The sequence below is a fragment of the Pseudophryne corroboree genome, chromosome 1 (genome assembly GCF_028390025.1).
Source record: "Pseudophryne corroboree isolate aPseCor3 chromosome 1, aPseCor3.hap2, whole genome shotgun sequence".
NCBI lineage: Eukaryota > Metazoa > Chordata > Amphibia > Anura > Myobatrachidae > Pseudophryne > Pseudophryne corroboree.
The window spans coordinates 482,920,211-482,934,698 of NC_086444.1; the positions used below are offsets into that span (position 1 = coordinate 482,920,211).

The 14,488-nt window shown below is 44.4% G+C and overlaps 1 long non-coding RNA gene across 2 annotated transcripts in view; it reads right to left on the bottom strand.

The window, feature by feature from the left end:
- Positions 1–14,488, bottom strand: part of LOC134894795 (uncharacterized) — a 268,986-nt gene that overhangs the window by 214,346 nt on the left and 40,152 nt on the right. The window contains exon 3 of one of the 2 annotated variants that reach the window (XR_010171831.1): positions 5,595–6,273. The exons of the other annotated variant lie outside the window; for it this stretch is intronic. This is a non-coding gene — a long non-coding RNA (uncharacterized LOC134894795). Of the gene's footprint in view, positions 1–5,594; positions 6,274–14,488 lie in introns of those variants that run through there. 2 annotated transcript variants of the gene reach the window in all.

A 14,488-nucleotide genomic window follows, 5' to 3' on the forward strand; every position in this document is an offset into this window, starting at 1 on the left:
CCACAGGTATACAATGTAGATGGATGGATAGTATACTTTATGTATGACGACGAGTGACTGAAGACACAGAGGTAGGTACAGCAGTGGCCTACAGTACTGCTATATACAGTATAATGGACCTGGTGGACACTGTCAGCAGACTGCGTTTATAGTATAAAGAAAAAAAGAGACCACAGGTATACAATGTAGATGGATGGATAGTATACTTTATGTATGACGACGAGTGACTGAAGACACAGAGGTAGGTACAGCAGTGGCCTACCGTACTGCTATATACAGTATAATGGACCTGGTGGACACTGTCAGCAGACTGCGTTTATAGTATAAAGAAAAAAAGACACCACAGGTATACAATGTAGATGGATGGATAGTATACTTTATGTATGACGACGAGTGACTGAAGACACAGAGGTAGGTACAGCAGTGGCCTACCGTACTGCTATATACAGTATAATGGACCTGGTGGACACTGTCATCAGACTGCGTTTATAGTATAAAGAAAAAGAGACACCACAGGTATACAATGTAGATGGATGGATAGTATACTTTATGTATGACGACGAGTGACTGAAGACACAGAGGTAGGTACAGCAGTGGCCTACCGTACTGCTATATACAGTATAATGGACCTGGTGGACACTGTCAGCAGACTGCGTTTATAGTATAAAGAAAAAAAGACACCACAGGTATACAATGTAGATGGATGGATAGTATACTTTATGTATGACGACGAGTGACTGAAGACACAGAGGTAGGTACAGCAGTCGCCTACCGTACTGCTATATACAGTATAATGGACCTGGTGGACACTGTCAGCAGACTGCGTTTATAGTATAAAGAAAAAAAGACACCACAGGTATACAATGTAGATGGATGGATAGTATACTTTATGTATGACGACGAGTGACTGAAGACACAGAGGTAGGTACAGCAGTGGCCTACCGTACTGCTATATACAGTATAATGGACCTGGTGGACACTGTCAGCAGACTGCGTTTATAGTATAAAGAAAAAAAGACACCACAGGTATACAATGTAGATGGATGGATAGTATACTTTATGTATGATGACGAGTGACTGAAGACACAGAGGTAGGTACAGCAGTGGCCTACCGTACTGCTATATACAGTATAATGGACCTGGTGGACACTGTCAGCAGACTGCGTTTATAGTATAAAGAAAAAAAGACACCACAGGTATACAATGTAGATGGATGGATAGTATACTTTATGTATGACGACGAGTGACTGAAGACACAGAGGTAGGTACAGCAGTGGCCTACCGTACTGCTATATACAGTATAATGGACCTGGTGGACACTGTCAGCAGACTGCGTTTATAGTATAAAGAAAAAAAGACACCACAGGTATACAATGTAGATGGATGGATAGTATACTTTATGTATGACGACGAGTGACTGAAGACACAGAGGTACGTACAGCAGTGGCCTACCGTACTGCTATATACAGTATAATGGACCTGGTGGACACTGTCAGCAGACTGCGTTTATACTTATAGTATAAAGAAAAAAGGACACCACAGGAGTGTTTTTCAGGCAGACAAACGTATACTGGTGGTCACTGTCAGCAAAACTGTGCACTGTACCCCTGCTATAGCTGCTCCCCAGTCTCCCCCACAATTAAGCAGTGTGAGCACTCAGCACAGTCAGATATATCATGCAGCACACTGAGGCTGAGCACAGATATGGTATGGAGCGTTTTTTTCAGGCAGAGAACGGATTAAAAAAAACTAGCAAAACTCTGCACTGTACTCCTCCTAACAGCTGCTCCCCAATCCTCCCCACAATAAGCTAAGCAGTAGCAATCAGATCAACTAACTATAACTATATAAACGGAGAGGACGCCAGCCACGTCCTCTCCCTATCAATCTCAATGCACGTGTGAAAATGGCGGCGACGCGCGGCTGCTTATATAGAATCCGAATCTCGCGAGAATCCGACAGTGGGATAATGACGTTCGGGCGCGCTCGGGTTAGCCGAGCCATACGGGAGAATCCGAGTATGGCTCGGACCCGTGTAAAAAGGGTAAAGTTCGGGGGGGTTCGGTTTCTCGGAAACCGAACCCGCTCATCACTACTAAATACTTACCTCTGGAATGCCCATCTCACAAGTTGACTGAATATAACATTTGGACTTTTAAAGTCCCATTTGCCACGGCTACCACAGTTTGCCTTAATTTTCTATTTGACACATCCATCTTGTGTTTTAAGAATCTCTGTTGAAGCCAGCTTTTTCCACTTCTGGGTCCTTTTGGATCTCTTCTTCTGCTCACGGTACAAGGGCATTTGAAATTGTTGTGGTGGTCCTTATAGATTTTCTTTGGACAACTTCAATAACCTATTAAATGGGCTAGATTCATGTTCATGAGAACCTACTTTTAAGGTTCACTTCCCACACTTGATCTTGCTTTTCATACCTGCTGTTTGATTTGAACAATGGCATCTGTTGGCCATCCTCTTTTTCGGGGGAAAGGGGGAGTAGGAGTAATGCCACTGAACTAAAATTACAGCAGCTAAATAATTTGAAAAGCAAAGTACAGATGGACTGCACAGGACTGTGGTGCTATCTGGTGAGACACATTGTGGCAGTTGTGTATATCAGCCTTTAGTCTACAGAACTTGCACCATATGCATTTGCTTGGGGTACGCTCAGATCAGCCTGAAACCAGTATCCTGTCTGCAGCCAATTATATGTATTCTGGAACTTTATAAATCTTTAAGATAGTTACACCTGCTGCCACGTGTACTACTCAGCCTTTATCCACTATTCTCTAAGTCCTGATATGACTTCTTGTATAGGACCTTGTCTATTCATGATGACCACTCCAACACTCTGATCCTCATTCTTGCTATGTATATTCCTAATTCCCAGCATCTACCATGAACCTGCAAATTACTCTGTTGCAGCTCTCAGCACTTATACTGTATTTGACCCATCCAGAGCTTGCATCACAGATATATTTACATTTAGAGAAAGAGAGACAGAGAGGGATAGAAGAGAGAGAGAGAAAGAAGAGAGAGTGAGTGAGTGCACGTGTGTGTGTGTGTGTGTGTGTGTGTGAGAGAGAGAGAGAGAGAGAGAGAGAGATACTGATGAAAAAGACTTTTGCAGTCACACAACTACAGTGGGGCAAAAAAGTATTTGGACAGCCACCGATTGTGCAAGTTGACCCACTTAAAAAGATGAGAAAGGTCTGTAATTTCCATCATAGGTACACTTCAAATGTGAGAGACACAATCTGAAAAAAAAAAACCCCAGGAAATCACATTGTATGATTTTTAAACAATTTACTTGTATATTCTTGTGGAAAATAAATATTTGGACACCTACCAAGCAGCAAGATTTCTGGCTCTCATAGACCTGTTACTTCTTCTTTAAGAAGCTCTTCTATCCTCCACTCGTTACCTGTATTGATGGCACCTGTTTGAACTGGTTATCTGTATAAAAAACACCTGTCGACACCCTCAAACAGTCAGACTGCTACCTCTCCACCATGGCCAAGACCAGAGAGCTGTCTAAGGACACCAGGGACAAACTTGTAGAGCTGCACAAGGCTGGGATGAGCTAATCGACAATATGCAAACAGCTTGGTGAGAAGAGATCAACTGTTGGCGCAATTATTAAGAAATGGAAGAAATACAAGATCACTGACAATCTCCCTCAACCTGGGGCTCCATGCAAGATCTCACCTCGTGGGGTATCAATGATCTTGAGAATGGTGAGGAATCAGCCCAGAACTACACGGGGGGACCTGGCCAATGACCTCAAGAGAGCTGGGACCACAGTCACAAAGGTTACCATTAGTAACACACTACATCGTCATGGATTGAAATCCTGCAGCACCCGAAAGGTCCCCCTGCTTAAGACAGCACATGTCCAGGCCCATCAAAAGTTTGCCAGTGACCATCTGGATGATCCAGAGGAGGATTAGGAGAATGTAATGTGGTCAGATGAGAGCAAAATCGAACCTTTTGGTATAAACTCCACTCGCCATGTTTGGAGGGAGAAGAATGATGAATGGCATCCCAAGAACACCATACCCACTGTGAAGCATGAGGGTGGAAACGTCATGCTTTGGGGCTGCTTTTCTGCAAAGGGGACAGGACGACTGATCCGTATTAAGGAGAGGATGAATGGGGCCATGTATCGTGAGATTTTGGGCAAAAACCTCCTTCCCTCAGTAAGAGCATTGAAGATGGAACATGGCTGGGTCTTCCAGCATGACAATGACCCCGAACACACCGCCCGGGCAACTAAGGAGTGGCTCCGTAAGACGCATTTCAAGGTCCTAGAGTGGCCCAGCCAGTCTCCAGACCTCAACCCAATAGAAAATCTGTGGAGCGAGTTGAAAGTCCGTGTTGCCCGGTGACAGCCTCAAAACATGACAGATCTACAGAAGATCTGCATGGAAGAGTGGTCCGAAATACCTGCTACAGTGTGTGCAAACCTGGTCAAGAACTACAGAAAATGTTTGACCTCTGTAATTGCCAACCGAGGTTATATTACAAATTATTGAGTTAAACTTTTTGATTGTCCAAATATTTATTTTCCGCAAGAATATACAAATACATTGTTTAAAAATCATACAATGTGATTTCCTGTTTTTTTTTTCTTTCAGATTCTTGGGTCTATGTACTAAGCCTTGGATGGAGATAACGTCGCTGGAGATAAAGTACCAGCCAATCGGCTCCTAACTGCCATGCCACAGGCTGTGTTTGAAAAATGACAGGAGCCGATTGGCTGGTACTTTATCTCCAGCGACTTTGGCCCTCATGCCGAGTTGTTCGCTCGCTAGCTGCTTTTAGCAGCAGTGCAAACGCTAAGTCGCCGCCCTCTGGGAGTGTATCTTAGCTTAGCAGAAGTGCGACCGAAAGGATCGCAGCATTGCTACAAAAAAAGATTGTGCAGTTTCTGAGTAGCTTGAGACTTACTCCTAGCTAGCGATCACTTCAGACTGTTTAGTTCCTGTTTTGACATCACAAACATGCCCTGCGTTCGGCCAGCCACTCCTGCATTTTTATCCGACACGCCTGCGTTTTTTCACACACTCCCCAAATACAGTCAGTTACCACCCAGAAACACCCACTTCCTGTCAATCACTCTGCGGCCAGCAGTGCGACTAAAAAGCGTCGCCAGACCTTGTGTGAAGCTGCATCAGCTTTTGTGAAAGTACGTCGCGCGTGCACACTGCGCCCCATACGCATGCACAGAAGTGCCGCTTTTTTACCTAATTGCTGCGCTGTGAACGAAAGCAGCTAGCGATCAACTCGGAATGACCACCTTTATCTCCATCCAAGGCTTAGTAAATAGACCCCTCAGTCTCTCACAGTTGAAGTGTACCTATGATAGAAATTACAGACCTCTCTCATCTTTTTAAGTGGGTCAACTTGCACAATCGATGGCTGTCCAAATACTTTTTTGCCCCACTGTATATTAGGGTAAAGGAAGCTACCTACCACAAATACCTCAGTGGTGGGTCAAAAAGTTTTTTGGATATATCGATCAAACTTAAGTTCATATGCAAATCATGTGTTCGACAAGGAAAATTACAGAATAAAAAGAAAACCAAATCAAAAAGTTCAATTAAATGTAACAAAAGTGTTGTCAACCACAAGCTCTGGTAGTTCCTTATGTCATGCTGACAGCCTTTGTTAGTAACATTACAGTTCTTCCTGATAGATTGACAGTTATACAAGCAGCTTCCACTATAATACTTGCAGCACTCTTTAAGCTGTTTATGTACAGCCAGAGGGTGGGGTTGGTTTTCCTGTTGCCCAGAACCCCCCTCACCTCCATTTGGCCAAATTATGTGATCATAGAATGATGTACTGCACATTTCTTTTCCCTGGTCTCAAGAGGCTCTTTCTGCACTTCTACACTGGTGAAAGCACCCTCTGTTTACTAGAAACGGACAAAACAAACTACACCTTCTCCGATGCAGTGGGAAGATGACAGCTGAAGAGATTTGGCATAGTACTCCCTCCTCAACCACAGGGTGGACATGGTGGAAAGTAAAGGCACGGTGTGATAAGACACCCTTCAGGTTGCAATTATCAAGTGACACGCAAGTGGGATACACCCTACCAAACAGGAGATAGTTAAAAAAAATTAAATCCACAACTTGTAATGATAATGCTAGTGAAAGCTATTCTTCTTCTTCTTCTTCTTCTTCTTCTTCTTCTTCTTCTTCTTCTTCTTACGATTATGGAAGTTAATTTCTTCGAATGCTGATTATGCTCTTCTGTGGTTTATGCCTATTGCATCAGCAAAGGACATAATGTAGCAGAATTATTATTCAATATTATTATGCAGCATCTATTCTCTTTTATCACTGTTGTTCAACTTAGTGTGTTTGGAAAGGCTGCTCACAGTATGTCACACTGAGAGGTCTCTTTTAAATACATCTCTTATTATTTTGTAACGTTCTGTAACCTAGAACATCACTTATCTTCTCAAGTTATATTAAACTATATTTATAACAGAATACTAATGCAAATGGTCCATTTCCGAAATACTATAACTATACTATGTACCTACCTAAAGCTATGAAATCTTCAGATGCGTATTCTGAAAATGTTTCCCTCATTTGTTTTGTTAATTTAATTTGCTAACTGAGGTTTGTGCCTTATGGTTATTAAACTTGAAAGCACATAGCTTGGATTAGTCTAATTTATGACCTAAACATTCTTATGTTTCATAAGTAAATTAAAACCAGAAAGCATAATGTCAAAACTATAAAGTACTGCAGGTTTGAAATCAAATCTAGAAAATAGAAAGGTTGAAAATTACATATATTATTTTAAAATATAGAGATGACATAATTTGTTTTCCAATCAGAGTTTCATTGCTGTCTGTGCCAAATTTAAAAATTGACTACGTTAAAAATCTCCATTATAGATCCAAAAATGGAAACAGTGAATCTCAAGATATGCTTACAGTTAATGCCATCAGGCATCATTTATACTGTAGCTATTTAAATAGCTCTGAAATCCTCATCTACTAGACCTGTTGGTGGGAATCAATATGGCAACCAATATTGGTGCAAGCTATGCAACCAATGTGGGTGCATACTGTACCTTACACCAGAATGCAATAATGGAGAAACGTTAAGACCACGTGTACTCCTTCCTAGCTATCATCATTGGGTAGAGGAAGAAACAAGCACTAAAGCACTCATTTAATAAACTAACATTTCAGTTTTTAGAACACTCATCTAAGAAATAACTGGAGTTTGATAGTGTCTGGAACAGCTAATGCCAGTTGTGAATTATATAAGTTTGTTTTTTTTCAAAGATGATTACCCAGATTTCTATAGAGACTGGAGGTAGGGCCAGCTCCAGGCATGTTCAATCGGAGTGGCACCAGGTTTTTAAGGACGGCCGCCATTTCTAATGTGGTGCCAGATGTTAGCCAATTAGAGCTTGTGGTCTGGTAGTGGCTGCTCCTGATTGGCTGCCAGACCATGAGCTTTGATTGGCTCACGAACTGGCGCCATATTTGAGATGCCCACCGCCGGAGACGGGAGAACAGACTGAGGGGCACTCTCCTCCCCTCAGATATGGATGCCAGCAGCAACAGAGCCCATCAGCAGCAGCAAAGTCTAGCCAAGCCCAGCAGTGGAGGCAGTGAGCAGCACTACTGGGGGTATTATGTGTATCTGCCATTATTGGGGGCAGTAAGTGTAACTGGCACTATATTGGGGGCATTATGAATACTTGCCGCTATACTAGGGACAGTATGTATATCTGGCCGTATACTTGGGGCATTATGTGTATCTGGCACTATACTTGAATGTTATGTGTAACTGGAACTATACTGGGGGCATTATGTGTAACTGATACTATACTGGGGGCATAATGTGTAAGGAGCACTACTGTGGGCATAAGGCTGCTAATTGTGTGTGTGTGTGTGTGTGTGTGTGTGTAGAGGGGTGTGTGATAATATATATATTTATATATATATATATATATATATATATATATAAAACAATGTTTGTAGATTGTCACTCCTAAAGCACTCATATATCTGCAGCCGGTGCCCTCATGTAGTATACATAACACCTCCAGGATGCGGTACTCATAGCTTATAATAAACAACCACACTCTGGTTTCTGTTTGCAAACAGAAACCAGAGTGTGGTTGTTTATTATAAGCTATGAGTGCCGCATCCTGGAGGTGTTTTATATATATATATATATATATATATATATATATATGTATATGTATCTTTAAAACATCCGGCACTCCTGATATAAGAAAAAGAACAGTAGCCTGGGTGCCCTTGCTATGTTTGAATAGTCCCTCTATTGCTGAATAAGCAAATGGCACGTCACTCCAGGTTACTGAAAAAAAGGGATTTTAATAGTCCATGACAAAATTACATGGTCAAGCAATAGTTAAATATGCAGCATGGCAAATTCTCAACGGCTCGTTTCAAGACCTAGTCTCGTCTTCAGGATTTATTGCCGCTGCTTCTGTGCTACATGGCAGGAAAGAGCATAAAGTGCTGCAGAATCCCTTTTTTTCAGTATCCTGGAGTGACGTGCCATTTGCTTATTCAGCAATAGAGGGACTATATATATATATATATATATATATATATATATATATATATATTTATAGTTTGATAACATAATATAACATTTTCAATCCATAAAGCCTAAAGCTCAAAAAATAAATCCTATTTTACTAGAGCCAGAGAAACCAACAAGAGGCCCCCATGGTTTGACTTTTATTATTCCATTTAGGGTTCAAACCAACTGTTGGAGTTACAAGATTTTTCAGGTAGACACAACTTTAATACTAATCTTTCTTAATGACCAAGAAGGTTATATTAAATATACAGGTGAATGTGCAGTATGCTTGAAACAAAATATATAGCAACCTGTAGGCACTGAGATAATAAGAATTTACTTACCGATAATTCTATTTCTCGGAGTCCGTAGTGGATGCTGGGGTTCCTGAAAGGACCATGGGGAATAGCGGCTCCGCAGGAGACAGGGCACAAAAAGTAAAGCTTTAGGATCAGGTGGTGTGCACTGGCTCCTCCCCCTATGACCCTCCTCCAAGCCTCAGTTAGGATACTGTGCCCGGACGAGCGTACACAATAAGGAAGGATTTATGAATCCCGGGTAAGACTCATACCAGCCACACCAATCACACTGTACAACCTGTGATCTGAACCCAGTTAACAGTATGATAACAGCGGAGCCTCTGAAAGATGGCTCACAACAATAATAACCCGATTTTTGTAACTATGTACAATTATTGCAGATAATCCGCACTTGGGATGGGCGCCCAGCATCCACTACGGACTACGAGAAATAGAATTAACGGTAAGTAAATTCTTATTTTCTCTATCGTCCTAGTGGATGCTGGGGTTCCTGAAAGGACCATGGGGATTATACCAAAGCTCCCAAACGGGCGGGAGAGTGCGGATGACTCTGCAGCACCGAATGAGAGAACTCCAGGTCCTCCTTAGCCAGGTTATCAAATTTGTAGGATTTTACAAACGTGTTTGCCCCTGACTAAATAGCCGCTCGGCAAAGTTGTAAAGCCGAGACCCCTCGGGCAGCCGCCCAAGATGAGCCCACCTTCCTTGTGGAATGGGCATTTACATATTTTGGCTGTGGCAGGCCTGCCACAGAATGTGCAAGCTGAATTGTATTACACATCCAACTAGCAAAAGTCTGCTTAGAAGCAAGAGCACCCAGTTTGTTGGGTGCATACAGGATAACAGCAAGTCAGTTTTCCTGACTCCAGCCGTCCTGGAACCTATATTTTCAGGGCCCTGACCACATCTAGCAACTTGGAGTCCTCCAAGTCCCTAGTAGGCGCAAGACACCACAATAAGCTGGTTCAGGTGAAACACTGACACCACCTTAGGGAGAGAACTGGGGACGAGTCCGCAGCTCTGCCCTGTCCGAATGGACAAACAGATATGGGCTTTTTTGAGAAAAAAACCACCAATTTGACACTCGCCTGGTCCAGGCCAGGTCCAAGAGCATGTTCACTTTTCATGTGAGATGCTTCAAATCCACAGATTTGACTGGTTTTAAACCAATGTGTTTTGAGGAATCCCAGAACTACGTTGAGATCCCACAGTGCCACTGGAGGCACAAAAGGGGGTTGTATATGCAATACTCCCTTGACAAACTTCTGGACTTCAGGAACTGAAGCCAATTCTTTCTGGAAGAAAAATCGACAGGGCCGAAATTTGAACCTTAATGGACCCCAATTTGAGGCCCATAGACACTCCTGTTTGCAGGAAATGCAGGAATCGACCGAGTTGAAATTTCTTCGTGGGGCCTTCCTGGCCTCACACCACGCAACATATTTTCGCCACATGTGGTGATAATGTTGTGCGGTCACCTCCTTTCTGGCTTTGACCAGGGTAGGAATGACCTCTTCCTGAATGCCTTTTCCCTTAGGATCCGGCGTTCCACCGCCATGCCGTCAAACGCAGCTGCGGTAAGTCTTGGAACAGACATGGTACTTGCTGAAACAAGTCCCTTCTTAGCGGCAGAGGCCATAAGTCCTCTTTGAAGTTCCGGGTACCAAGTCCTTCTTGGCCAATCCGGAGCCATGAGTATAGTTCTTACTCCTCTACGTCTTATAATTCTCAGTACCTTAGGTATGAAAAGCAGAGGATGGAACACATACACCGACTGGTACACCCACGGTGTTACCAGAACGTCCACAGCTATTGCCTGAGGGTCTCTTAACCTGGCGCAATACCTGTCCCGTTTTTTGTTCAGACGGGACGCCATCATGTCCACCTTTGGTAATTCCCAACGGTTTACAATCATGTGGAAAACTTCCCCATGAAGTTCCCACTCTGCCGGGAGGAGGTCGTGCCTACTGAGGAAGTCTGCTTCCCAGTTTCCATTCCCGGAATGAAACACTGCTGACAGTGCTATCACATGATTTTCCGCCCAGCGAAAAGTCCTTGCAGTTTTTGCCACTGCCCTCCTGCTTCTTGTGCCGCCCTGTCTATTTACGTGGGCGACTGCCGTGATGTTTTATCCCACTGGATCAATACCGGCTGACCTTGAAGCAGAGGTCTTGCTAAGCTTAGAGCATTATAAATTTACCCTTAGCTATATTTATGTGGAGAAAAGTCTCCAGACTTGATCACACTCCCTAGAAATTTTTTCCTTGTGTGACTGCTCCCCAGCCTCTCGGGCTGGCCTCCGTGGTCACCAACATCCAAAACTGAATGCCGAATCTGCGGCCCTCTAGAAGATGAGCACTCTGTAACCACCACAGGAGAGACACCCTTGTCCTTGGATATAGGGTTATCCGCTGATGCATCTGAAGATGCGATCCGGACCATTTGTCCAGCAGATCCCACTGAAAAGTTCTTGCATGAAATCTGCCGACTGGAATTGCTTCGAAGGAAGTCACCATTTTTTTTACCATGGCCCTTGTGCAATGATGCACTGATTTTAGGAGGTTCCTGACTAGCTCGGATAACTCCCTGGCTTTCTCTTCCGGGAGAAACACCTTTTTCTGGACTGTGTCCAGAATCATCCCTAAGCACAGGAGGCTTGTTGTCGGGATCAGCTGCGATTTTGGAATATTTAGAATCCACCCCTGCTGTTGTAACAGTATCCGAGATAGTGCTACTCCGACCTCCAACTGTTCCCTGGACTTTGCCCTTATCAGGAGATCGTCCAAGTAAGGGATAATTAAGACGCCTTTTCTTCGAAGAAGAACCATCATTTCGGCCATTACCTTGGTAAAGACCCGGGGTGCCGTGGACAATCCAAACGGCAGCGTCTGAAACTGATAGTGACAGTTCTGTACCACGAACCTGAGGTACCCTTAGTGATAAGGGCAAATTTGGGACATGGAGGTAAGCATCCCTGATGTCTCGGGACACCATATAGTCCCCTTCTTCCCGGTTCGTTATCACTGCTCTGAGTGACTCCATCTTGATTTGAACCTTTGTAAGTGTTCAAATTTTTTTAGATTTAGAATAGGTCTCACCTAGCCTTCTGGCTTCAGTACCACAATATAGTGTGGAATAATACCCCTTTTCTTGTTGTAGGAGGGGTAATTTAATTATCACCTGCTGGGAATACAGCTCGTGAATTGTTTCCCATACTGCCTCCTTGTCGGAGGGAGACCTTGGTAAAGCAGACTTCAGGAGCCTGCGCAGGGGAAACGTCTCGACATTCCAATCTGTACCCCTGGGATACTACTTGTAGGATCCAGGGGTCCTGTACGGTCTCAGCGTCATGCTGAGAGCTTGTCAGAAGCGGTGGAACGCTTCTGTTCCTGGGAATGGGCTGCCTGCTGCGGTCTTCTTCCCTTTCCTCTATCCCTGGGCAGATATGACTCTTATAGGGACGAAAGGACTGAAGCTGAAAAGACGGTGTCTTTTTCTGCAGAGATGTGACTTAGGGTAAAAACGGTGGATTTTCCAGCAGTTGCCGTGGCCACCAGGTCCGATGGACCGACCCCAAATAACTCCTCTTCCTTTATACGGCAATACACCTTTGTGCCGTTTGGAATCTGCATCACCTGACCACTGTCGTGTCCATAAACATCTTCTGGCAGATATGGACATCGCACTTACTCTTGATGCCAGAGTGCAAATATCCCTTTGTGCATCTCGCATATATAGAAATGCATCCTTTAAATGCTCTATAGTCAATAAAATACTGTCCCTGTCAAGGGTATCAATATTTTTAGTCAGGGAATCCGACCAAGCCACCCCAGCTCTGCACATCCAGGCTGAGGCGATCGCTGGTCGCAGTATAACACCAGTATGTGTGTATATACTTTTTATGATATTTTCCAGCCTCCTGTCAGCTGGCTCCTTGAGGACGGCCCTATCTATAGACGGTACCGCCACTTGTTCTGATAAGCATGTGAGCGCCTTATCCACCCTAAGGGGTGTTTCCCAACGCGCCCTAACTTCTGGCGGGAAAGGGTATACCGCCCATATTTTCTATCGGGGGGAACCCACGCATCATCACACACTTCATTTAATTTATCTGATTCAGGAAAAACTACGGTAGTTTTTTCACATCCCACATAATACCCTCTTTTGTGGTACTTGTAGTATCAGAAATATGTAACACCTCCTTCATTGCCCTTAACGTGTGGCCCTAATAAGGAATACGTTTGTTTATTCACCGTCGACACTGGATTCAGTGTCCCTGTCTGTGTCTGTGTCGACCGACTAAAGTAAACGGGCGTTTTAAAACCCCTGACGGTGTTTTTGAGACGTCTGGACCGGTACTAATTGTTTGTCGGCCGTCTCATGTCGTCAACCGACCTTGCCGCGTGTTGACATTATCACGTAATTCCCTAAATAAGCCATCCATTCCGGTGTCGACTCCCTAGAGAGTGACATCACCATTACAGGCAATTTCTCCGTCTCCTCACCAACATCGTCCTCATACATGTCGACACACACGTACCGACACACAGCACACACACAGGGAATGCTCTGATAGAGGACAGGACCTACTAGCCCTTTGGAGAGACAGAGGGAGAGTTTGCCAGCACACACCAAAAACGCTATAATTATATAGGGACAACCTTATATAAGTGTTTTCCCTTATAGCATCTTTTTTATATATTTCTAACGCCAAATTAGTGCCCCCCCCTCTCTGTTTTAACCCTGTTTCTGTAGTGCAGTGCAGGGGAGAGCCTGGGAGCCTTCCCTCCAGCCTTTCTGTGAGGGAAAATGGCGCTGTGTGCTGAGGAGATAGGCCCCGCCCCTTTTTCGGCGGCCTCGTCTCCCGCTCTTAACGGATTCTGGCAGGGGTTAAATATCTCCATATAGCCCCCGGAGGCTATATGTGAGGTATTTTTAGCCAAAAATAGGTTTTCATTGCCTCCCAGGGCGCCCCCCTCCCAGCGCCCTGCACCCTCAGTGACTGCCGTGTGAAGTGTGCTGAGAGGAAATGGCGCACAGCTGCAGTGCTGTGCGCTACCTTAAGAAGACTGAGGAGTCTTCATGCCGCCGATTCTGGACCTTCTTCTTGTTTCAGCATCTGCAAGGGGGCCGGCGGCGAGGCTCCGGTGACCATCCAGGCTGTACCTGTGATCGTCCCTCTGGAGCTAATGTCCAGTAGCCAAAGAAGCCAATCCATCCTGCACGCAGGTGAGTTCACTTCTTCTCCCCTAAGTCCCTCGTTGCAGTGATCCTGTTGCCAGCAGGACTCACTGTAAAATAAAAAACCTAAGCTAAACTTTTCTAAGCAGCTCTTTAGGAGAGCCACCTAGATTGCACCCTTCTCGGCCGGGCACAAAAATCTAACTGAGGCTTGGAGGAGGGTCATAGGGGGAGGAGCCAGTGCACACCACCTGATCCTAAAGCTTTACTTTTTGTGCCCTGTCTCCTGCGGAGCCGCTATTCCCCATGGTCCTTTCAGGAACCCCAGCATCCACTAGGACGATAGAGAAAATGGGGGTAATTCCAAGTTGATCGCAGCAGGACATTTTTTAGCAG